Source organism: Hemitrygon akajei, chromosome 4, assembly GCF_048418815.1.
Source record: "Hemitrygon akajei chromosome 4, sHemAka1.3, whole genome shotgun sequence".
NCBI classification, from domain to species: Eukaryota; Metazoa; Chordata; class Chondrichthyes; order Myliobatiformes; family Dasyatidae; genus Hemitrygon; species Hemitrygon akajei.
The window spans coordinates 177,954,797-177,965,334 of NC_133127.1; positions in this window are offsets into that span (position 1 = coordinate 177,954,797).

The following is a 10,538-nucleotide window of genomic DNA, read 5'->3' on the forward strand; positions in this document are numbered from 1 at the left end:
TTTTTCTTTGACCAGTCATGGTTGTTAGCCCTGAGCTGAACCGTTGAACCTGGAGGACCGGTGGACCACTCTTAGTCTGGCCTCTAGCCTTTGACTTATTTGGCATGGGTGACCCATCTAAGAGCCAAAGCATTTAGAGATTGGTTGGTATGATTCTGTGGCGTCACTGAGTCATGGCTGAAAGAAGACCAGAGTTGGAAGCTTAACATCAAAAGATATACATTGTATCAAAACAACAGGCAGGGAGGCATAGGCAGAGGTGTGGCTCTGTTGGTAAGAGATGGAATTACATCTTTAGAAAGAGATGACATAGGGTCAGAGAATGTTGAATCTTTGTGGGTGGAGTTAAGAAATTTTAGGGGTAAAAAAATCATTATGGGATTCATATATAGGCCCCCAAATAGAAGCCAATATGTGGGGTTGAGATTGCAAAGGGAGCTGGAAAAGGCATGTAAAAAGGGTAATGACACAATTGTAATAGGGACGTCAATATGCAAGGATATTGGGAAAATCATGTTGGTGTTGGATTGCAAGAGGGGGAATTTGTTAAATGTCTGCGAGATGGCTTTTTAGAGCAGCTTGTGCTTGAGCCCGCTCGGTGAAACGTTATCTTAGACTGGGGGTGTTGTGTAATAACCCAGACCTCATTCGGGTGCTTAAGGTAAAGGAACCCTTCGGAGAAAGTGATCACAATATGATTGAATTCATACTGCGATTTGAGAGGGAGAAGCATAAGTCTCATGTATCAATATTGCAATGGAATAATGGGAATTACAGAGGTGGATTGGAGAAGAATAGTGGCAGGGTTGATAGCAGAGCAGAGATGGCTGAAGTTTCTGGGAATAGTTCACAAGGAACAGGATAGATATGTCCCACAGAAGAAAAAGTTTTCAAATGGCATGCGTAGGCAACTGTGGCTGACAAGGGAAGTTAATGACTGCATAAAAGCCAAGGAAAGGGCATATAAGGTAACAAAAATGAGTGGGAAGTTGGATGATTAGGAAGCTTTTAAAATCCAACAAAAGGCAACTAAAAAGCTATAAAAAGGAAAAAGATGAAATATGAGGGCAAACTAGCCAATAATATAAAGCAGGATGCTATAAGTTTTTCCAGTTATATAAAGAGTAAAAGGGAGGTGAGAGTTGATATTGGACCACTGGCAAATGACACTGGTGAGGTAGTAATGGGGGACAAAGAAATGGCAGATGAACTTAATGGGTACTTTGCATCAGTCTTCACTGGGAAGACACTAGCAGTGCGCCATAGGCCCATAAGTGTCAGGGAGCAAGAGAGAGTGACATTGTATTACAAATGAAAAAGCGCTAGGCATACTGTAAATTCTTAAGGTGGAGTACATTCTAGAGTCCTGAGAGAGATTGCTGAAGAGATAACAGATGCATTGGTCATGATCTTTCAAGAATCACTTGATTGTGGCATGGTCCCAGAGGAATGGAAATGTCACTCCATTCGTTAAGAAGGGAGGAAGGCAAAGAAAGGAAATTATAGGCCAGATAGACTAACCTCAGTGGTTGGCAAAGTGTTGGAGTCTATTATTAAGGATGAGGGTTCAGGGTACTTGGAGACTAATGATAAAATAAGTCAAAGTCAAGGTTTCTGTAAAGGGAAAACTTGCCTGACAAATCTGTTTTTCAAGGGAGTAACAAGCAGGGTGGACAAAGAAGAGGCAGTGGATGTCATTTATTGGATTTTCAGAAGGTGTTGGATGAAGTGCCAAACATGAAGCTGCCTAACAAGATAAAATCCTATGGTGTTACAGGAAATATACTAGAGGAATTGCTGATGGGCAGGAGGCAGTGAGTGGGAATACAGACTATTTCCAACAATAGGAGAAATCTCTTTGTCTCTCAACTAACATCTCTGTCAGAGAATGTGTAAAAAATTGCAAACATGTAGACTCCGTAATAAATAAATATTCTTGACAAGGAATGTAATCAAGCTAAATTTGACGCTGAACCAGAAAAAGATTGGCGAGTGAGCAAACAAAAAACGCCAAAGGAACACAGCAAATCAGGTAGCATGCATGAAAGGAAAAAACACATGATAGCTCAGCCTTAGACCTTTCATCAGGAATGGAAAAGAAGGGGACAGAAGTTAGAATAAGAAGATGAGGTGAGGGGAAGGAGTACAACCTGACAGGTATTAAGTGCAACCAGGTGAGTGGGAAGGTGAATGGATGGAGGAGGGGCAATAAAATAAGAAGCATGGTGGAAGAGGTAAAGGGTTGAAGAACAGGGAATCTGTTAGTAGAGGACAGTGGACCATGGAAGAAAAGAAAGATGGAGGTTAACCAAAGGGAGGTGATGGGCATGTGAGGAGAAATGAAGGGGTGAGAGGGGAATTTCCCCATTTTGGTTGCACTCTCACCCTTTTCTTCTCCTCACCTACCCAGCACCTCCCTCCTGATCCCCTCCTCCCCTTTCTTCCATAGTCTACAGTCCTCTCCTCTCAGACTCTCTCTTCTTTGGCACTTCACCTCATCTCCCAGCTTCTTACAGCATCTCCCCCTCCCCCGACCACCCAGCAAACCCCTTACCTGATCTTGTTATTACCTACCAGCTTGTTTTCCACCACCTTACTCTAGCTTCTGCCCCTTTCCTTTCCAGTCTTCAGAAGTTTTCTGATGACTCTGCCATAGTTGGATGCATCAGCAAGGGAGATGAGGCTGAGTACAGGGTGACGGTGGGAAACTTTGTCACATGGTGCGAGCAGAATCATCTGCAGCTTAATGTGAAAAAGACTAAGGAGCTGGTGGTGGACCTGAGGAGGGCTAAGGCACCGGTGACCCCTGTTTCCATCCAAAGGGTCAGTGTGGACATGATGGAGGATTACAAATACCTGGGGATACAAATTGACAATAAACTGGACTGGTCAAAGAACACTGAGGCTGTCTACAAGAAGGGTCAGAGCCATCGCTACTTCCTGTGGAGATTGAGGTCCTTTAACATTTGCCGGACAATGCTGAGGATGTTCTACGAGTCTGTGGTGGCCAGTGCTATCATGTTTGCTGTTGTGTGCTGGGACAGCAGGCTGAGGGTAGCAGACACCAACAGAATCAACAAACTCATTCGTAAGGCCAGTGATGTTGTGGGGGTGGAACTGAACTCTCTGACAGTGGTGTCTGAAAAGAGGATAGAAACATAGAAACATAGAAAATAGGTGCAGGAGTAGGCCATTCGGCCCTTTGAGCCTGCACCGCCATTCAGTATGATCATGGCTGATCATCCAACTCAGAACCCTGTACCTGCTTTCTCTCCATACTCCCTGATCCCTTTAGCCACAAAGGCCATATCTAACTTCCTCTTAAATATAGCCAATGAACCGGCCTCAACTGTTTCCTGTGGCAGAGAATTCCACAGATTCACCACTCTCTGTGTGAAGAAGTTTCTCCTCATCTCAGTCCTAAAAGGCTTCCCCTTTATCCTTAAACTGTGACCCCTCGTTCTGGACTTCCCCAACATCGGAAACAATCTTCCTGCATCTAGCCTGTCCAATCCCTTTAGAATTTTATACGTTTCAATAAGATCATCTTCTAAATTCCAGTGATTATAAGACTAGTCGATCCAGTCTTTCTTCATATGAAAGTCCTGCCATCCCAGGAATCAATCTGGTGAACCTTTTCTGTACTCCCTCTATGGCAAGAATGTCTTTCCTCAGATTAGGGGACCAAAACTGCACACAGTATTCTAGGTGCTGTCTCACCAAGGCCTTGTACAACTGCAGTAGAACCTCTCTGCTCCTGTACTCAAATCCTTTTGCTATGAATGCCAACGTACCATTTGCCTTTTTCACCACCTGCTGTACCTGCATGCCCACCTTCAATGACTGGTGTACAATGACACCCAGGTCTCGTTCCATCTCCTCTTTTCCTAATCGGCCACCGTTCAGATAATAATGTTTTCCTGTTCTTGCAACCAAAGTGGATAACCTCACATTTATACACATTAAATTGCATCTGCCATGAATTTGCCCACTCACCTAACCTATCCAAGTCACCCTGCATCCTCTTAGCATCCTCCTCACAGCTAACACCGCCGCCCAGCTTTGTGTCATCTGCAAACTTGGAGATGCTGCATTTAATTCCCTCGTCTAAATCATTAATATATATTGTAAACAACTGGGGTCCCAGCACTGAGCCTTGCAGTACCCCACTAGTCACTGCCTGCCATTCTGAAAAGGTCCCGTTTACTCCCACTCTTTGCTTCCTGTCTGCCAACCAATTCTCTATCCACATCAATACCATACCCCCACTACCGTGTGCTTTAAGTTTGCACACTAATCTTCTGTGTGGGACCTTGTCAAAAGCCTTTTGAAAATCTAAATATACCACATCCACTGGCTCTCCCCTATCCACTTTACTAGTTACATCTTCAAAAAATTCTATAAGATTCGTCAGACATGATTTTCCTTTCACAAATCCATGCTGACTTTGTCCGATGATTTCACCTCTTTCCAAATGTGCTGTTATCACATCTTTGATAACCGACTCTAGCATTTTCCCCACCACCGAGTTGCATGCCATCTTGGACAATGTCTCCCATCCACTCCATAATGTACTGGTTAGGCACCGGAGTACGTTCAGCCAGAGACTCATTCCACCGAGATGCAACACTGAGCATCATAGGAAGTCATTCCTGCCTGTGGCCATCAAACTTTACAACTCCTCCCTTGGAGTGTCAGAAACTCTGAGCCAATAGGCTAGTCCTGGACTTATTTCCACTTCGAATAATTTACTTATTATTATTCAATTATTTATGGTTTTATATTGCTATATTTCTACACTATTCTTGGTTGGTGCGACTGTAACGAAACCCAATTTCCCATGGGATCAATAAAGTATGTCTGTCTGTCTGTCTGTCAGTCCCGATGAAGGGCCTCAGCCTGAATTGTCAACTGAAATTCCCTCCATAGATGCTGCCAGAAATGCTGAGTTCCTCAAGGATTTTGTGTGTGTTTCATGAGATTTCCAGCATAAAGCAGTACAGAACAGCATCTGCAGAATATCTTGTGTAGATGATCGAACACTTAGGTATAATGTTATCTGTTACGAGCCTTATGAAAGGAGGTGTGAGGTAAGAAATGCAGAGATTTGTGGAGGAAGTAGAGTCTTGGCAACTGAATGTGCCAGTTGTGTATAGACCATGCACAAGCAAAGCAATTGGAAGGGTCGAGATATTCTTGAGACCATAAAATCATAAGATGGGAGCAGAATTAGGCCATTTGGCCCATCAAGTCCACTCCACCATTCCATTTTGGCTGATTTATTTTCCCTCTCAACCCCCTTCCCCTGCTTTCTCCCTGTAACCTTTGATGCCCTGATTGCTCAGGAACCCATCAAACTCTGCTTTAAATATAAGGCAGAGATCGGAGGGAAATCAGAGAGAGAGGAGGGAGAGGGATAGAGAGGGAGGGCGAGGGAGAGAGAGGGAGGGAGAGGGAGAGAGAGGAAGGGAGAGGGATAGAGAGGGAGGGCGAGGGAGAGAGAGGGAGGGAGAGGGAGAGAGAGGGAGGGAGAGGGATAGAGGGAGGGCGAGGGAGAGAGAGGGAGGGAGAGGGATAGAGGGAGGGAGAGGGAGAGAGAGGGAGGGAGAGGGATAGAGAGGGAGGGAGAGAGAGGGAGGGAGAGAGAAAAAGGGAGAGGGAGAGAGAGGGAGGGAGAGGGATAGAGAGGGAGGGCGAGAGGGAGGGCGAGGGAGAGAGAGGGAGGGCGAGGGAGAGAGAGGGAGGGAGAGGGATAGAGGGAGGGCGAGGGAGAGAGAGGGATAGAGGGAGGGAGAGGGAGAGAGAGGGAGGGAGAGGGATAGAGAGGGAGGGAGAGAGAGGGAGGGAGAGAGAAAAAGGGAGAGGGAGAGAGAGGGAGGGAGAGGGATAGAGAGGGAGGGCGAGAGGGAGGGCGAGGGAGAGAGAGGGAGGGAGAGGGAGAGAGAGGGAGGGGGAGGGAGAGAGAGGGAGGGAGCGAGACTGGGACTGAACACTGAATGAGTGGAGAAATGGATTTATTGCTCTTATCTAATTTACCCCATTGAGAGTTTTCAGATCATTATTTCACACATTGACTGCTCATGTCTTACATTAAATAGTTACTTCTTTTTAAAGCATTTTGGGTTGTTCTAAGGTTATCATAGGAAGTTTATAAATGGGAATTCTTTCATTTTGTTCTTCCATAAATTTGAAGTATGCATATTTAATTTGATTTAAAAGCGCTAATCTATTTTTAACTTGTCTTTCCAAAATAACTTCATCTCATCATGCTTAAATTAAGTTAATATCTTGTCTTGCTCTGCCTAATTATAAAACTCACTTTTAATGTTTTTTTGATGTTGACAAGTCTGGGTTACTTCACACTGCAAATGTGCAGAAGCAGCGATTGTAGAATATAGAGCAGTTAGCAGGGTCATTTGTATCCCAACTTGCCAGGTGGAAATTACGGAAACGGCATTTACCAACCCTGACTCAAGCCTGACAAATTAGCTCGGATTCTACTAAATCTGCACAATTAGAACCCTACTAAGTTTTATTCTCATAACGGTTGTGGAGTTGTGGACAGTGAAGAAGGCTGTTAAAAGATAAAACGGAATGTAGCTCAATTGGAGCAGAGTCACTGGGCCGAATGGCCTAGTTCCGCTCCTATGTCTAGGCTCTGTCTGATTACAGATATAGACAGAGAAAAGGCAGCTGGAGTTAAATCTGGGTAAGTGTGGGCTGAGAGCTGGTGCACTTACAAAGTCCGCTATGTCCACACTTCTCGCTGCTTCGCTGAAACTGCCAGCATCATTGAAGTCCCAACCCACCCTAGACATTCTCTCATCCCTCCTCTTCCATTAAGCAGGAAGACATGTTCCACATGTACTTAAGGTGAGAAGGGGAAAGTTTAAAGGAGATGTGTGGGGAAATCTTGTTACGCCGAGAGTGGGTGTCTGGAATGGTCTGCCAGGCATAGAGAGTCCTGTTTCTACCCCATTGTTATAAGACTATTATGTAATTTCCTAGTATAAGTTGGACTGTTGAGCTCACAATGGACCTTGTTATGATCTTGTACTTTATTGTTTACCCGCACTGCACTTTCTCAGTAATGTTGCCGCTTTATTCTGCAGTTACCATTTTGACAGGTTCTACCTCAATGCACTGTGCAATGATCTCATCAGTATGAAAAGTATGCAAGACAAGCTTTTCACTGTATCTTTGTGCATATGACAATAACAACCCAATTCCGATTCTCTTTGGGAGGTCAAATGTACATTTAATGGCAGTAAGCACTCAACAGTACAGTAAAGAGTAAACAGCTCGCTGTCTTAGTGACGAGCCTTCAGTGGTGGCAGGGTATTCATTTTTCTCACCACCCGGGGAAAGGAGTCTGACAATCCTAGTCCTAGTGCTCCAGTACCTGCTTCCTGATGATAGTAGGTCAAAGAGATAATGGGGTGGGTGGAGGGCATCCTCAACAATGCTTCGGGCCCTTTGTATACAACGCCCCTGGCAAATATCACAAATGGGGGAGGGAGACCCCAATAATCCTCCAGACCCTCCAGCTTATTCTGACAATGGTCTTGAACGAGGAACAGGCAAAGTTAATGATTATCCCAGATACTACAAAACAATGTGGGGAACTTAGACCCAGTTCGAAACAAGTTCTCAGTGATTAAAATTAAAGAGGTGTTTTAGTTACATACCTGAATATGCAGAGAAAAGAAGGATATGGATCACTTGCAGACAGAAGGGATTGATTTAATTAGTTGTCATTAGCATAATTAGTTCAGCACAGCTTTGCGGGCCAAAGGGCCTGTTCCTCTGCGTACTGTTCTATGTTCCCTGTTAACAAGTATCAGTGACTGCAGTTTAACAGGAGACAGACATTATCACATAACATGTAAATAAGAAAATGAAGAACAATTTTAACTTATGTTCAGAAATATGTCTGGTTCATATTAATGATTAGCAAGTTCATATGGAGTTTGATCATTAGAAGACCCAACATGCTGTCTTGAGAATCATTGATATGAAACAGTATTATGCACTCTTACAGTGACAGTTCAGCACTGAGACAAGTGAAGCTGCTCCAGGACGTATAAAAGAAGAATTCTTGTTTTTATTACTGAGTCCACAGCCTGTGGACATACCTTTGGGGAATCTGCAGCTCATGGTCTCAATATTATTTGTCTATTATTTGTCAATGTTACTTGCAGGGTATGTCCTCTTTTGCACATTGGAGATTTGTCGGTGTTTGTTATGTATGTTTTTTTGTAGATTCTATTGTACTTTATTCTATTCTGTAGGTGCTTGCAAGGAAGTGAACCTCAAGGTTGAACATGGTATACGTACATTAGTCATAAATCTTCTTTGAAATTTGAACCTCAAACTGTGCAGCTAATTGTGGAAATTCCTTCTGCCATGTTTCCATGTTCTTGCCCTATGGTCTAATTGCAACTAGACAAAATAGCAACCTATTTCAGCGGGGCTCCGCAGAAGTTATTTTTTTCTCCTGATTAAGTGTATCAGCCCAAAATGTCGACTGTTTATTTTGCTCCGTAGATTCTGCCTGACCTGCTGAATTCCACCAGCATTTTGTGTGTGTTAGTCAAATATTTTAGATCCACTCTGTGGTCTTAGTGTAGCTTTGTTCATTTGATCCAATAAAACATGTGATAACATACAGAAATATTTGCAGTCCTGCACGGCGGCATGCTACCATACGGGGTTTGATTCCTGCCACTGTCTGTAAGGAGTTTGTACATTCTGCCTGTGAGCGCAGATTTATTTTGGTGCTCTGGTTTCCTCCCAATTCCAAAGGTGCACATTTAATGTTAGTGAGTTGTGGGCATGCTATGTTGGTGCCAGAAACATGGTGATACTTGCCCAGCACAACCCTTGCTGATCTGATTTGATGCAAGCAATACATTTCACTGTATATTTTGATGTACATGTGAGAAATAAAACTAATCTATAATCCTTAATCTTTAGTCCCACCACTTGTCTCAGATATTTATTTTCATTCCTCTTGGAAACAGAGTTCATCTGCTGAGAAATTGAACATTAGGATAATAGGCACGGTCTAAATAACCCTGTAGCAAGTATAGACCCTTCAGTGAGGTGAAGGTTCTCACATGTTCCTGTTGCGATTATGAAGGAAAACAGTATATTTTGGCATGAGAATGACATACAGCTTCAAGAGGAACTTGCTCACATCCCATTAGGAGGCAGACATAATGTTGCTGCGAATAGCAAATATATACTGCTGCCAAAGTGTGCCAATGTGAATATTTAGGATGGTACTTGGGTTGCTAATTAAGTGGACTGCTTTGTTTTGAATAATTGCAAAGTCATAGAGCTCAGAATCTGGCCCCTCGATTCAGTAAGCCCATGTCGATATATATGTACAGTGGATTCTAGCTAATTGGGCCAATTCTTAAAGAACATAAACTAAATCTAGAAAATAGCCATGATTCACTTTGTTTATTTGGGACACTATGCCACTTAATTGGGGCAGGTGATTGTGGCCGAACAGTTTTTAACTAGTGCTAGTTGTGCACTTCCATGGCCATTCGACACTATGCCCTGCTTAGAGCAATCAGTTTTTAAATAGCATCAGTTGCATATGTTTGTGTTCAAAAAGCAACGACTTTTGTTACTGATTGATGGTGAGAGACAAGCAGCAAGACAATTCAGAACTGTTTTGCTCACTATGGTTACAAGCATTTAGGCCTGGAGATGCCAGAAATGGCTGGGAGTGAGAATGAAACAATTTCACTATTTCAACAAGTTAATCACCTTGAATGTTACAATAAAAATGAAGATTTAGAGAATGCGTTTGTCAAAAACATTGTATGAAGGCCATCATCCATTATCTGCACTAGGTGTCTGCACTGATTTTGTTTATTTACAGTCAATCCAAAAGAACTCGGCCAATGAATTCCTCCATTGATAACTATTAGGAGCTAATACACAATTTTATAGTACTATAGAGGTATTGGTGGTGTTCTAATTTATTCTGTTTTCATTTAAATACATAAATTGTTACTCAGTTAAGGATAGTTTTCCTTTTTAATACCTTTTAGATATTTCCATGAAACTGGCTAATTGGGGCAGCTGCTTAATTGGGCCAAAATGTACTAGTCCTTATGTGTTCCAGTTATCCAGAACCCACTGTTCTGACTTCCCCAAGGATGGCCACCTTGTCATCGTGGAGGGGTGGTGAGATCCTGAGATCCCAAGAGTGAGGCCATCTGGAGTTTAGCCACCTGGCACTTACCTCCTGGTAGGGTCACCCATGGTGATAAGATCAAGGGGAGGTTCCAGACAAAGAGTAATCCAACCAAGGCCTCAACGGTGGAGCTGGTGGAAGATGATGACACATCACAATGGCAGTGACCGTGGAGGAAAGCTGCAGCAGTGAAGGGTCCCCAGTCATCTTGCTTTTCCTGGCTCTGGGCCCCGACCCCTATCCGTCAAAGGCCGTGTGGTGGCTGCCCAACCATTAGCCTCCCCATGTTAAACAAAGCTACGCACAAGGTTCTCCATTTAGG